General features: G+C 44.1%; 1 long non-coding RNA gene across 1 annotated transcript in view; it reads right to left on the bottom strand.

The window, feature by feature from the left end:
* Window positions 1–16,041, bottom strand: part of LOC129626780 (uncharacterized) — a 46,251-nt gene extending 30,210 nt beyond the window's left edge. Inside the window, exon 1 of the long non-coding RNA XR_008702199.1 lies at window positions 15,236–16,041. This is a non-coding gene — a long non-coding RNA (uncharacterized LOC129626780). The remainder of the gene's footprint in view (window positions 1–15,235) is intronic.
* Window positions 16,042–16,259: the final 218 nt, after the last annotated feature.

The following is a 16,259-nucleotide window of genomic DNA, read 5'->3' as shown; positions in this document are numbered from 1 at the left end:
GTTTTCATGTTTCTCTCAGTCATGATTAAATATCAATTCTGTTCCTCTATCATATGTATTTTCTTAATAATGGCATCCTACAAGTGATTTATGTAAATCAACGTTTGGTAATAGAAAAGCATTAAATTCCCAATTAAAGTTATTGTATATAAATATTTATTTCTGTAATCCATTAGTACAACCAATATGTTTTACTAATTTAGGTTTTAGTATATAGTGGCTCAGTTGGTGAAGAATCCACCTGCAATGCAGGAGACCAAGGTTCAATCCCTAGGTTGGGAAGATCCCCTGAAGAAGGAAATGGCAACTTCCTCAGGTATTCTTGCCTGGGAAGCCCCATGGACAGAGGAGCCTACATGGCTACAGTCCATGGGATTGCAAGACACAACTTAGTGACTAAACCACTACCATCATCAAAATATATATGAATTACATACCAAAGATTTTTAAGATTAGAATATTATAAGAGCATTTTTATATAAATAGTGTTTTTAAATAGTGGTTAGGTTCTAAGGTAAACCACCACTGCTTATTTAACCCATAAGGTTGCCAAATAACAGTACAAAAATGAGCTCAGAATCCTGAAAGTCTGCTTCCTTTTCTCTTTTCTAAGACTTTTAAAAAATTCTTTTAATTAAAACTTTTCTTTTTTTGACAACCTCATCTCTTCCTTCTCCTTTTCCCAAAGTGAAAGTGAAAGTCGCTCAGTGGTGTCCACCCATGGGATTCTCCAGGCCAGAATACTGGAGTGGGTAGCCGTTCCCTTCTCCAGGGGGTCTTCCCAACTCAGGTGTCGAACCCAGGTCTCCCACATTGCCAGCAGATTCTTTAGCAGCTGAGCCACCAGGGAAGCACCTTTTTCCCAAGGCCTTTAGCATTTTCATATCATTCTAAACTCTGGAGATCTGGTGTGTTCATGAAACCATTCCATATTACAAAGTAACTGGGAATTCAACAACAAACTAACAACCCAAAATGAGCAAAGGACTTGATAAGACATTTGTCCCGAGAAGATATACAAATGGCCAATAAGCACATGAAAAGATATTCAACATCACTAATCATGAGGAAGATGCAAATTAAAACCACAGTGAATTAGGGGACAGGGATGAGAAGGGCTTTCCAAATTGAGGGGATCCCATACACAAAGCCATGGAACCATTGTCTTTCTCTAAGGTACCAGAGCACACTTCAGGCTGCAAGTGGATCTAGTGAAAGAGGACTAGATAATGGAAGGTTATTAAACTTGGTTACTGAACGAGTCTATAAACAAGTTTTTTTTTTTTCTTCTTTCTTTTTATCCTCTTGGAATTTTTTTTGTTTAATTGGAGTATAATTGCTTTACAATGGTGTGTTAGTTTCTGCTTTACAAGTGGATCAGCTATAACTATACATATATTCCCTCCCCCTTGAGCCTCCCATCTCACCCCTCTAGGTCAACACAGAGCTGAGCTTCCTTTATCAGGTAGATTCCTTATCTCTTCCTCTTTTGTTTGGTTTGGTGGGCATTTATCCTGTTCCTTTACCTGCTGGGTATTTCTCTGCCTTTTCATCTTGTTTATAGTGCTGTATTTGGGGTGGCCTTTCTGTATTCTGGCAGTTTGTGGAATTCTCTTTATTGTGGAGTTTCCTTGCTGTGGGTGGGGTTGGACGGATGGCTTGTCAAGGTTTCCTGGTTAGGGAAGCTTTTGTCGGTGTTCTGGTGGCTGGAGCTGGATTTCTCTCTGGAGTGCAATGAAGTGTCCAGTAATGAGTTATGAGATGTCAGTGGGTTTGGTGTGACTTTGAGCAGCTTGTATATTGAAGCTCAGGGCTGTGTTCCTGTGTTGCTGAAGAATTTGCATGGTATGTCTTGCTCTGGAACTTGTTGGCCCTTGGGTAGTGCTTGGTTTCAGTGCAGGTATGGAGGTGTTTGATGAGCTCCTATTGATTAATGTTCCCCAGAGTCAGGAGTTCTCTGGTGGTCTCAGGATTTGAACTTAAGCTTCCTGCCTCTGGTTTTCAGTCTTATTCTTACAGTAGCCTCAGGACTTCTCCATCTATACAGCACCGATGATAAAACATCTAGGTTAAAAATGAAAAGTTTCTCCACAGTGAGGGACACCCAGAGAGGTTCACAGAGTTACATGGAGAAGAGAAGGGGGAGGAGGGAGATAGAGGTGACCAGGAGGAGAAGAGGGGGAATCAAAAGGGGAAAGAACAAGCTATCCAGTAATCACTTCCCTAAGTGTTCTCCACCATCTGAAACACACAAAGAGATTTACAGAGTTGGGTAGAGAAGAGAAGGGGGAGGGAGGAGACAGAGGCGACCTGGTGGAAAAAAAGGAGAGTCCAAAGGGGGAGAGAGCAGTCAAGCCAGTAATCTCGCTCCCAAGTAAAAATGGGTACTGAAGATTGGGTTCTTAAAGGTACAAAATTGATAATAAATACCAAAAAGCAAAGATTAAAAATCTAGAGTAGAGGTTGGGTTCTCAAAAATACAATATTAAAGAAAAAAACAAGGTCACAAAAAGTATAAAATATATATATATGAAGTTTGCTTTAAAAAATAGGGTCTTTTTTTGCAAAGTAATAGGTTATAAAAATGAAAATTAAAGGAGTAATAGAGGACTTAAAAATAATTTTTTTTTTAATTTAAAAAATGATAATAGTAAAAATATATCTAGGACTTTCTCTGGTTGTGGTGTGGACAGTGGGGTCAGTTAATTTTCAGATAGTTCCTTGATTCAGCTTATACTTCTCAAGATCTATAGGCCCCTTCCTATGTAGTCGGTGCTAACTACAGGGTTTTAATCTATTGCACCTGTCACTTCAAAGGTGGTTCCCTCTGTTTTAGCTTCTTCTGTTTGCTGGTCTCTTCAGTGTCTAATTTCCACCCTGACACAAGGGGGCAGTGGTAATCACTTTTTTAGGCTCCCTTGTTCAGTCGTGCTGTGGGGAGGGAGGGATGCTGCAAACAAATCACTGGCATGTGCTCGCAGTGTCTCAGCCACACGGTTTGCCCCCACTCACAGCGTGTGTGCTTTCCCTGTCTACACTGCTTAGGCTCTAGGTTGCTCTGCTGGGAACTGTCTCAGGCCGGCCCTGGGTTGTATGCACTTCCCAGGTCTAAGTCGCTCAGGTTCAGGTACTCGGGTACTCCACAAAGGCGCAGACTCTGTTGGGCCTGCGTTTTGTGCCCTTCCCAGGTCCAGCAGCTCAGGTGACCAAGTGCTTGGTGAGCGCGGTCACCCCCAGTTGAAGGCTGCGACTTATCGCCTCCCCCGTCCCTGCTGCTTGGTTTTCTGGGTGTACAATGAGCGCATCTTCTCAGGTGTGCCTTGTGTCTCCTGGGGAGCTGATTTCTGGCTGCAACCCTCCCAGCGGATGTTGACCGTCCAGAATCCCAAGAAGTCTTGGTTAGCAACGAAGCCCCCTTGCAATTTGGTTGATGATGCCTCTCTGGGGCCACGATTGCCCCCTTCTGGCTCTGGCTGCCCTCCTCTGCCTGTCTCCAGTGGGGGATGGGCCAGTCCGCAGCCAGCTAGCTCTGATCAGTCCTTTGTTCTGTGAGCGGGCCTGGCGGTGTCTTAGATTAGGGCTTTTCACAGGATAGCTATCCCACAGTCTGGTTTGCTATCTCAAGTTAGTTCCCTCAGATTGTCCTCGGGGCATTCAGGCCCAGTCCTTACTCTAAGCAATGCAGCCAGTGCCTCCCTGCCCAGGCCCCGCTTGCTAGTAGCGGATATAGGTGTCTGCACTGCCTCTCCTATGGGAGTTACCGTTGGGCACGTAATCTGTGGGTTTTAATTATTTATTTATTTTTCCTCACAGTTACGTTGCCTTCTGAGGTTCCAAGGCTTGCCACAGACTTGCCAGTGAGAGAGTTTCCCGGTGTTTGCAAACCTCTCTTTTTTAAGCCTCCATTCCCGGGATGGATCTCTATCCCTACCTCTTTTGTCTCTCTTTTTCTTTTATATTTTTTCCTGCAGAGCTGAGCTCCCTGTGCTATATAGCAGTTTCCCAGTAGCTGTTTTACACATGGTAGTGTATATATGTCAGTGCTACCCTCCCAATTTACCCCACCCTCTCCTTACACCCCTATGTCTATTCATCCATTATATCTGCATCTCTGTTCCTGCCCTGCAAATAGGTTCATCTGTACCATTTTTCTACATTCCACATATATGCATTAATATACATTATTTGTTTTTCTCTTTCTGACCTAATTCACTCTGTGACAGCCTCTAGGTCCATTCACATCTTTACAAATGGCCCAATTTTGTTCCTTTTTATGGCCAAGTAATATTCCATTGTATATATGTACCTCTAACAAAAACAATACCATCCACTAAGTATCTGCTTTGTGTGGATCCTGGGCCAGCAGTAGGGATACAAAGAGAAACAGAGCAGCATCCCACTCTCATCAGAAGCTCATCTGCTTGTGGAGACACACGGTTACAATATAGCAGTAGCAGTAAGTCTGTTTGGAGTAAAGGAAGAGTGTGTTGCCACACTGGAGTGGGTTGCCATTGCCTTCTCCAATGCATGAAAGGGAAAAGTGAAAGTGAAGTCGCTCAGTCGTACCCGACTCTTAGCGACCCCATGGACTGCAGCCTACCCGGCTCCTCCGTCCATGGGATTTTCCAGGCAAGAGTACTGGAGTGGGGTGCCGTTGCCTTCTCCAGGAAAACTGCTTAGAGGAGCCTACGCCCAGTCTTGAAAAGTAAGCAGCAGTGCAGCCATGTGACAAATTTAGGGGTATTTTGTACATGAGAGGGCTTCCATGGTGGCTCAGATGGTAGCGTCTGCCTGCAGTGCAGGAGACCCAGGTTCAATCCCTGGGTCAGGAAGATCCCATGGAGAAGGAAATGGCTGTCCACTCCAGTATTCTTGCCTGGAGAATCCCATGGACAGAGGAGCCTGGTGAAGCTACAGTCCAGGGGTCCCATAGAGTCAGACATGACTGAGCAACTAACACTTTGGGACATGAGAAGATTGTTCTAGTTGGAGGAAATAATGTAGGCACATTAACAGAGCAAAACATCACGTGGCTGGGGAATTAATTTATATGACTACACTACACTGTATAGTGTTGTGGGTTGAGGTCATAAGGATAAAAAGCATCTCATGGGAACACAAACTCATTGGAACCAATGTGCTGTCCTCCAGCCACACAGGCTGGAGTATACACAATGAGCAATTGAAAAGCAGGTGGTGGTCGGGGCCAGGACTAGTATAATTTTGTTGCTTCCTTACTAGAGAGTTTGCCCCCAACCATGATGGTAATTTTGCTTTTCTTGTTTCTATCACTCCAGTCAATTACTTTACCCTCTATTGAGTACACCCATAGGTTGTGGATTACTCATACCTTCTGCTTACCCATTTCCTAGTTTCTCAAGAGTCTCTACATTCTTCTTCTCATCACCGCTGTCCTTTCTCTGTAAATGTTCAGCTTTTGTTTGGAGCCCCTGAGTAGCCCTCTAGGTGTCTCAGATTCAGATCACCTCATAGAAGAGGACCTGATTGTTGTAATTAATCTTCCATATCTCTCTTGAAAGCTCTCCTGCCATCCTTATATGTTATCGACCAGACTTTAGGGTAAAATTCTCTAGACCAATCACCTGGGACTAGAAAGGTCCCAGGAAATTTTATTAGAAGCATACTCCATTCGTCAGACACAATACACCGAGTAAGCCTTCTGAGATGGCCTTTTCAGCACCACAGGGAAAGGAGAAAATAGGCCACAGGAGTCTCAAATGTAGTAGAAGACAGAGGAACAGATACAAGAAATATTTGTAAAGAGGAAAAGAACTTAGAGACCCATTAGGTCCTGAGGGATGGGGATCAGGTGGAAAGGAAGAAACCCAGTGGGGCTGGAGGTTTCTGGCCTGGGCAGCTGGCCAGTGGCTAAGTTGATAACCAGGAAGATAGAATACAGGAAATGGAGTAGGTAGAGGGAGGATGGGAGGAACGATGCATTGTACTGTAGATGTGAGTCTGAAGTACCAAGGGACATCCAGAGGGAGATTCTGGGTAAGCACTTAGGTATATAGATCATGATCGTGAAGTCGCTCAGTCGTGTCCGACTCTTAGCGACCCCATGGACTGTAGCCTACCAGGCTCCTCCTCTGTCCATGGGATTTTCCAGGCAATAGTACTGGAGTGGATTGCCAGTTCCTTCTCCAAGGGATCTTCCTAACCCAGGGATCGAACCTGGGTCTCCCACATCGTAGACAGACGCTTTACTGTCTGAGCCACCAGGGAAGTCCAGAGCTGGGGCTAAATAGATAAGATATATTCTATTGCAGGTGACAAAACTAGTGTAAGCAAAAAAGGAAGTTGGTTGGCAAATGTAACCAACCTGAGATGGATGAAGGTGAAGTCAGGCTTGTGAACAGGAGTAAAGAATTGGATCCTATCAACTCAACCTCAGACACCTCTCTGGTCTTTTCTTGTTTTGAGTCCAAGCCTCCATGACAGACTGGCTTCTTCACATGGTGCAGGACATGATTATGGGCAGCTGTGAGCTCTTCACCAGCCGGGAAAGCTGGTTCTTCCGGCTTCAGTTTGGAAACTCCTAGGGGAAGGACTCCGTGACTTGCACTGGCTCATTACCCATTTGTTGGGCCAGTCCCCGCGGTCAAGGAAGCGTGAAGTTCTGTTTTTGGCCCGGCTCTGGTCACATGCCACCCCTGTGGCCAGAGAGGACAAGGGCTGTCCTCAGATGGAGAAAAGGGTCAGAGAAGGAGTCTTGACCAGTATCAATTCCTTCCTGAATAGCATTTCCTTCTGTTCAGTGTGTATAAAATATCAATAGATAATAAATAAATTATAGCTCTGCAGTAGCTGATGGAATGACTGGGCCAATTCTCTGAAACCCGAATCTTTCCTGACTGCTTCTGGGTATTTGTATCTTTTGATTATTTGTAAGTTTTTTGTGAGTATTTTCATACATCCAGGTTGTCACTTCAAGAAAAAGTAAACTTAATAACCTATATGGGACACTCATTTGAAAAAGGGTATATATATGACTGAATCACGTTGCTGTACATTGGAAACTAACACAACATTGAACTATACCCCAATATAAAAATTAAAAAGTAAAGCTGACTAGTAGCAGTGAGGCTAGAATCTTGGAGAAAATGAGAAAAGATAAAAGTGCGGGTTTCTCTTAACTCTACAAGTGCTGGGCTTCTGCACCTGCTTCCTTGACAGTCTTTCTCACTCACCAGCACAGTGCATCCCCCTACATCTTGCTACCAGTTTCCAGGCATTATTGGTACAGGAAAATTCATCTGTCTTTCCCATTTTGCAGGGAGCTTAAAATACTTGGGTTTGTTAGGAGAAAAAAAAGTTCAATATTTGAAATATTGATTGTGAAAGTCGGTTCCAGCCACATTGATGCTGGGCCTTTTGAAACATCTGGAAATTAAAGCAGAGAATGCAATCCCAGTAACATACTCATGGATAAACCTAAAGATTGTCACAGAGTGAAGTAAGTCAGAAAAACAAATATTGTATTTGTTCACTGTATTGCATGTATGTGGAGTCTAGGAAAATAGTATACTTGATCTTATTTGCAAAGCAGAAGTAAAGACACAGTTGTAAAGAACAAAGGTACGGATACCAAGGGGGAAAGGAGTGGAGGGAGAGATAGGGAAATTGGGATTGATGTATATATACTATTGATACTGTGTTTAAAATAGATAACCAATGAGAACCTACTCGGTAGCACAGGCAACTCTACTCAATGCTCTGTGGTAACCTAAATGAGAAGGATATCCAAAAAAGAGGAGATATATGTATACCTGTGTCTGATGCACTTTGCTGTATGGCAGAAACAGCATGGTAAAGCAACTATACTCCAAAAAATTTTAAAAATAAAATTGAAGTGGAAAGTGAAGGAGGGGCCTATATAAGTGTATTTACTTGTGTACGCAGGCAGTGTCTCTTGGAAAATACCCCCAAATTTTAAAAAACAGTAACAGTGGTTACCTTCCGAGAGAACGTATGGGTAGCTGAGGGTCTGGGTATAGGAATGAAAACAAGGAGAAGCCCTTCAAATCTTCAGGCTGTGGGTGTGTCGGTAGGATTAGGGGGTTAGACTCACTTAGAAGGGAGCATGAATCTAAATGGCACAGTCTTCTTCAATGTAACAGTGGGTTTTAGGACATGATACCTTCATATACCTGAGGGAGAAATTTTTTGTGTCCTAGAAGTTTTTAACCAACCATCAATCATGTGCACAGGTAAGGACTCAAGAAGAATGTCTGCCATGCACCTCTCTTTGGGGAATTGCTGGATAATGCACTTCAGAAAAACAAGGGAAAGGAAAGCCCATGGTTGAAATAGCAAATCCCACACAGAGAAATTTCAAAAGTGAGTTCTAAGGGAATTCCCTGGAGATCCAGCGGTTAGGACTCTGCTCTCTCACTGCCAAGAGCTCTGGGTTCGATCCCTGGTCTAGGAACTAAGATCCCACAAGCAGTGCTGTGGGCCCCCCACCACACACACACAAAAATGAGTTCTAAGACAAAAGTGTCCCCACACCCTGTAGATTGGAGCAAGAGGAAATGAAGGCTTCAGAGAGAGATGGGGGGCGGGTGGTATGGAAAATGAAATGTTACCTGGGATGCTTGGGGCTTTGGGGAAAAAAGAACTGCTGGCAATCAGACGACAGGTCTAGCTGAGCAACTGAAGCCACAATCAGTTATTAGAAAACTATACTGGGGGTGGGGGTGGGGCGGAAATGAGACAATTATTGATTCCAGAAAACAAAAGTGATGCTAGGAAGGAAATAAGTACCACACACTATCTGACTCTTCAATTTTACATAGGCAATAATGTAAACATTGATTAAAATTGCCTTATAGATAATGGAAGGGAGGAAATGGGAGGTTGAGACTGCTAAATCATCACCTGTGATAATAGAATGTTAATCCTATTATCCACTTCTTCCTTTCAGTGAGACTGACATCTATTCTAATGGCATATGATGCAGCCCATGCTTTTACAATTTTCCCAAGGGTTGAAGAAAATTTTTCACTGAAAGAAGCTCTCTGCTTTTATACCACAGAATTATTCCCAGCCTACTTTGTGGAAATAGATTAATCCTGCTGCTTTCTCCTGCTTCAGTTTTCAAAAATGGTGAACATATCAATCACAAATGGCATATCTCAAGATTTTATATGTAAACCCAAAACTTTAAGGAATATTTTTAACCATCCATTCTCTTAGTGCAAAAATATGGTCTTGAACCACTTTCATCACTATCAACTGGGGTACTACAGGAGGACAAAGGGGCAACAGAGGATGAGATGGTTGGATGGCATCATTGACTCAATGGACATGAGTTTGAGCAAACTCCAGGAGATAGTGAAGCGCAGGGAAGCCTGGTGTGCTGCAGTCCATGGGGTCGCAAAGAGTTAGACACAACTTAGGGACTGAACAACAACTTTTTACAAATAAGCAAATTTCTGGTCCCTAAACCAGATTTATTGAATCAGAATTCCTGAAAAGAACCAAGGAATATAATTTTTCCCATTGACCCATATGGTTCTTTACTCACATGAGCAGAATTTAGTTTTATGTCTTGGGGTTTTATTTCTCAAAGTCAGTGTAAGATCCACACATATAAAATCTCTGCCTGTTTTTTTTTTTTTTTTTTATGCTATTGAGGACATTGTGTATTTTATTATTCAGTGTTCTTCAGTGTTCACAGAATGAAATCTCTTTCAGATTTTAGAGCTAGAGAAAAAGTTTTTCTCATATGAACTGGTCTGTTTCCTTTATTAGCCTGTCTATGTGTGCTTAGTCGCTCAGTTGTGTCCAACTTTTTGGGACCCATGGACCATAGCCTGCCAGACTCCTCTTTCCATGGAATTCTCCAGGCAAGAATACGGGAGTGGGTAGCCATTCCCTTCTCTGGGGGATCTTCCTGACCCAGGGACAGAACCCAGGTCTCCTGCATAGCTGGCAGATTCTTTACCATCTGAGCCACCAGGGAAGCCCTTTATTAGTCTAAGACTTGTCAAATTTGACTGATTATTAGAATCACCTAGGGAACTTTGGGCTTCCCCGGTAGCTCAGACAGTAAAGCATCTGCCTGCAATGCTGGAGACCTGGGTTCGATCCCTGGATTGGGAAGATCCCCTGGAGAAGGAAATGGCAATCCACTCCAGGACTCTTGCCTGGAAAATTCCATGGATGGAGGAGCCTGGTAGGCTCCATGTGATCGCAGAGTCGGACACGACTAAGCAACTTCACTGGTTGCAAGAAAGTGAGACTAAATGAGAGGGAACTTTGAAAACATACATAGCTTCCCAGACCCACCAGAGTCTCCAGATTTGGGAGGATCCATAGGATATTAATAATTATCCATGCTTCATACACTCTGCATGGGACAAATATCTTACTTAATTCACCATATTCACACTTTGCCTTCTTGGAAGCTAGTTTTAAAGCAGTTTTTCTTGGAATTCGGTTTTTTAATATAATCATTGTCCTTTTCTTCCCCTGTTTTATTAATTGTCTCATTTAGTATTTTTTAATGAATTTCAACTTCAGAGGAAATATTTTATAATAATTCTATTCCTTGGACCAGCACATTCCCTGCAATAGCATTTAAGCCTAAAATAAATCACTTGTTAGGATGAAGGACTAAGAGATTGTTGTGAGTTCTTAAAAGTTTCATCATCCAGAGTGGAGACTTCAGGGAAATTACTGTTAGAAAAGTACTCTGAAAACCATTGTGATTAAATGCTGATATATAATTAAGATCCTGATTGCCCCGCTTCGGCCTCTTCACTACAGGCACTCCCAAGACTCAGTTTGTTGTTCCTCTTTCTTTTCTTCACCACTTCAAAGAGCTAATCCATTTAGTTGTGTTAACCATCACCACCAAATATATGCTAGAGCTTGAATCTTTTGCTATCAGCAGGAACTGTTCATGCGGCTGTCTGACCAAGTCCAGACTTCAGTGTGAAGAAATTCCATCTATCTAATACTGGAACTCTTCTGCTTACTCCACAATCTCATATTCCTGATCACCTCCCCTTCCCAAATCACCATCTGGGTTAAATAGCATTACCACTCTCTCATGTCCTCAGCCGAATTTGTCCCTGATTGCTCATATTTCTTTTAATCCCTACACCACTTAGCAAGGGAATATTTACATTATCGTTTGAGGAGGTAGCTACCATCTGAAGACCAAAGAAAATGCTGGTGGATGTGACAGATGCCCCAGAGTGATAAACTGCCTAGGAAATTTAAGGGGCCTGCTTCACAGGTGTGAATACAGCCTGTCATTTCTCTTACTTGGTCTCAGGGATGTACCCCTATCTCTTTCCTTCCCTGGCCTAGTGCTCATTTCCTGAGTTAAAGCAAACTGCTACTGATTGATTTCCCTGAACGTGGCCTATTCCTGTTTCCATTCTTCACGGTAGCGGTGGTGATTGTAATGGTTTAGGAATATTATTTGTCCAATCAGTTCCTCATCTATAAAGATTGACAGTGGTACCTAACGACGCAACAAGGAGTTGTGAGTATTAAATGTTCATTGTGTTTAGCGCAGTGCTTGGCACCCCATAAATGTTAGTTGCTATTTATTTTGTTAACAGAACACACTCACATATTCCCTAATGATTTCACTTGGACTCACACCAATTAAGCTCCACAAAGCACCGTATTTGCTCTTTAGTAAAATCTTACCATAACTTTACAAGATAAAATGCACATTCTTCATCTTGGGAATTAAAATGTAGTAGTTGTAAAGTCTTATGTTATTTTACTGAGCAGAAGCTTCCTTATTTGAAATAGGGAAAACATTATGTTCCTGGTTGATATGAAGATTAAAATTAATAATGTATATCAACAGTGCTTGGGGGACTGCAAAGAATTATACACATTTTAATTGTTTTCACTTGTGCTGGAAGCTTTGCCTTTGAGCACAAGGGCTGATGCAAACAGGGAAATGGCTCCAAATCATCTTTGGCCACCACCCCAAGACCTTGGCTCTACTGGGCACCGAGCCATAGACCATTTTTCTGATGGCTACAAGACATCATGTCAGCTCCACCAGTCATGAATTCCCTGAGGCATAAGACCTTCTAATTTTAGAAACAGTTGAGTAAAGCTTTTGGCACAGAACAATGCACTCATTATTTCACACTCCTCAGGTGAACATGAATGACTGAGTGGCCTTCCTGTCAGAGGAGTTACCTGGCAGGTAAGTCTCCAGTTACTTCATGAAACATGCCCCCAGTATTTTGCTGTGACCTCATGTACCAATCTTCCAGGAACCACTTACCAACCACTATTTTCCTGTCTGTTCACGAGAACTAAAACCCTTTTGCATAGTACAGTAGTGTGTCTGCATGCTTAGTCCAGTCCGACCCTTTCCAACCCCATGGACTGTATTGTAGACTGCCAGGTTCCTCTGTCCATGCAATTCTTCAAGCAAGAATATGGAGCAGGTTGCCATTTCCTTCCTCCAGGGGATCTTCCTGACACAGGGATTGAACCCATGTCTCTCAGGTCTCATGGGATTCTTCTATCAAGTGAGAAGCCCCTGAGACTCTCTTGCTGGTGAAACAAATCACCAAGCCCTGTTAGTGGGGCTGACAGTCTCCCGTCCCAACCCCTCCAGGGCCACCCTGCTCCTGCCACCATCTTTACTTCCACACTATGGCTGTTATTCCCCACTCATTCCTTCAAAATAGGATTGTGGCTCACAGTCTTCCTGGCACTGCCCGCCCTGATCTCACCACCGGGAGGAGAACCTCCACTCAGCTCCATGACTGCCTTGTGTCTACTGACCTCTCCTTCTCCCTCCACTTCAGTGTGAAAAGAGATGTCCCCTCCTATAGAAAGTTAACCCTCTACCTATGTTCTGGAGGACCCAGACCTTCAAGACCTCAGCCTATCAATATTCCCACCTCTCCCCACTTTCCCAATGTCTTCAACCTCTTCCTCTTTCCCCTTCTCTCATTATCTAAACATGCTGAACTGTCACATCCTTCACAAGCAAACACAAAACCTACCTTAACCCCCTATTCTTTAGTGACCTACCCCGCTTTCTCCTCCCCTTCAAAGCTAAACTTCTTGAAACCATTTGAGCTTCCTGTTTCTACTTCTGCACTTTGTGTTCACCACTTTATGAAACCGATCTCTAGTCTATCAGAGAAGCATTAACTTGGGCCCTTGGTGTGCTAAATTAAGTGAAACTACGTAAAGTGAAGTAAGGTATCATTTAAAGAGGGATAGAAGGCAATGGCACTCGACTCCAGTACTCTTGCCTGGAAAATCCCATGGACGGAGGAGCCTGGTAGGCTGCAGTCCATGGGGTTGCTAAGAGTAGGACACGACTGAGCGACTTCACTTTCACTTTTCACTTTCATGCATTGGAGAAGGAAATGGCAACCCACTCCAGTGTTCTTGCCTGGAGAATCCCAGGGACGGGGGAGCCTGGTGGGCTGCCGTCTATGGGGTCACACAGAGTCGGACATGAATGAAGCGACTTAGCAGCAGCAGCAGCAGCAGATGCTCCATCTAGAGTTCCTTAAGCTTCTAGAGGTCAGAAGGTCACAGTTCTACCCTTAGCAGGACCCAAGAGTGGTATGAGTGGGTCAAAGTCTTTTCATTACCAGTCAGCTCTCCCTGCCAATCTTTTCTAAGAGTAAAAACAGCATATTATAAATGTGGTCTGTAGTTTCAATAGCAGTAACATTTATGCTCAAGAAAATTATATCATTTCCAACTAATAAAGCAGTGATTTTGCTTCCTCATAGAAATACAATTTCTTCCTCACAGTATGAGTGCAATTTTATATCCTTAAAACTTACTGTAAATGATTTGACAATAGCATGTAAACAGATAAATGATATGACCTGCTTTTTTAATTATTATTATTATTGAGCTCTGTGTTTCCATCAGAACCAGTTTCTTCAGTGGATTATCACTGGATCATCACTTTCTGAAAGTTCAAGGTCATCCTGGTAAGTAAAACTCCTGGACTGTTTATATTGAAGTAAGAATGGATCTGTCAGACAAACAGGTTGCCAGCACTGGGACTTTGGGCAAATTACTTAACCTCTCTGAGCCTCAGTTTCCCCATTTAAAAATTTTAACAACTATTTCATAGGGTTTCTATGAAAACTAAATGATGTAACCTGGAGCATAGTAGTCATGCAACAAATATTAGTTTCTCATTTTCCATCCTTCTGTCCCCTAGGAGATGGCAAAACCCAACAGTTACATTTTAGTTCTTCCTTTTATTAGACATATGCTTGTTGTACTTACTTTCACATCATCTCAGAACTGTTTTTTTTTTCCCCCTTTTTAATATGTGTCTTGTACAACCAACTAGAAATAACTCTTTGGAGGGCAAAGATCATCCTTCCGTTTCTTCTATATTCCTCATAATTACAGCAACCCCATGCCACAGTTTTTCCTGGACAGACTCAAACAATTTTCTCTTTATTCTTTTTTAAATTATTAAAAATATCCTGGGGTCCAAGTGACACTTGCCAAAACATCACTTACCCAGAACATAACACCTGTACACATAGGAGCCAGCACCATGCTGGAACCATGACGGCTGCCAGAGGTGGACACGCCTGAGCAGTCAGTCTGCTTAAGAGAGGTCTCTAGAGCCCTAAGGGCCTCACAAGACCACTTTCCCCGCCACCATGTCCCACCTTCAGAGGATTTCAGGGCAGTCCCCCCTCCCCCCAGTAAGCCTCTGAAGCAGCCAACCCTAAAAAGGAAGCTAAAATTAGAGCTGATTCCCCATTCTCCCCTAAATGGCCACCTGGGTAATCGCCCATGCAGCAGGATGCTCTCCACCTGAGTCCCCTTGAGGCAAGTCTCCAGCATCAACCACCACCAGCACATCCTCCCCCACGTGGCTTTTCCTCCCCTTATTTGACTTATGCTAACCTCCCCACTCTTCACCCTTCCACTGCATCCCCTGGCACCCCAACTGTGCCAGATCCTTTACAACTCCCCACCCTCTTTTGCATATTTTCTTCACCCTCTTGCATGGAAACCTGGTGCAGCTTAACTGGAAACAAACCTGCTCTCCCTCCCACACCTTGCCCGCCACAGAGCCGAGGGGAGGAGTGGGTGTTCCCGTGGCCCTCGCTACTGCTCACAGACAGCTCTCTGTCATCTCAAAACCCCCACCTCTCTGGAAGCCCATGCCCTCCAACTATACCACCCACTGTCCTCCACCCCACCACCATCACCCACTCACCAAGCTCCCAACTCCTCTTCATCCTCTTCATTCATGCCAGACGTCAGCACCTGGCTCCTTCACTGGCTCCCTTCTGTTCTGCTCCTCAACTCCCTCTTGGTGACAGAACATTCATGAAGTGTATGGAGGGCACCCTCCCCTCCCACTGCCTCACTCATCGCTTCTAACGTGCGCCCCTCCATCCCCTCCGGCCACCCGTGTCCTTCATCATGCCTTTCCTGTCTCATTGCCAATGACCACAGGCCCTCTGGATTCATCATTCCCAGCAACCCACTCTGTGACCATGTCCTGCTCAGCCAACTAGCCCCGCTCCAATTATCTTCCACCCCACGGGCATTCCCAAGTCTGAGACCCCAGCACTGTATCTGGGAATATGGAACCGGCAAGGCATAGATGGTTCACTCAGGAGAGGCCAAGATGGAGGGAGTGTCATGAAAGGCCTATGGACAGAGGAGCAGGCTGACTGAGGAAACCAACCGGAGACAGGGTGGCTCCTGGGCACTAGGAACAACCTAAAGAGGCAGCAGAGAGGAGGTTCTGAGCCCAGCGAGAGCTAGAATGTGAGAGAGAGGCTGACGGGGCCTGTGGCCTCAGGAGAACATGTTCCCAGCGAGAACCACCACAACACAAAGAGGGATCTGAGGGAGAATAAACCCCCAACTCCCTTCTGGTTTTGGGCCAGGGCCTTCCACTGGCTGAAGTCAACTAGAAGTCAGAGCACCAGGGAGTCTCGGTGAGGCGGTCTGGAGAGGTTTGCCTTTCACAGCAAAAAAGGATGGAGTGGAGGGTGGAGGGTGGAAAGAGTACAGCTACCTCCTCGCAGCCTGGCCTTATCTGCAATCCCTTTCCCCCTGCCCCTCCATCATGCTGGCCTGGCAACCCCCAGCTCCCTGCCTTCTCCAGAGCTATATCCAAGCAAGGTGAGGGGACTGGAAACAATTGTGGGACTCTGCTTACTAGTCTCACTATTTAAAAAAATTTATTTACTCTATTTTTTGGCTGTGCTGGGTCTTTGTTGCTGAGT

The sequence above is a fragment of the Bubalus kerabau genome, chromosome 14 (genome assembly GCF_029407905.1).
Source record: "Bubalus kerabau isolate K-KA32 ecotype Philippines breed swamp buffalo chromosome 14, PCC_UOA_SB_1v2, whole genome shotgun sequence".
NCBI classification, from domain to species: Eukaryota; Metazoa; Chordata; class Mammalia; order Artiodactyla; family Bovidae; genus Bubalus; species Bubalus kerabau.
The sequence above is the reverse complement of the archived record's forward strand: the minus strand, read 5'-3'. Positions and strand labels throughout refer to the sequence as shown.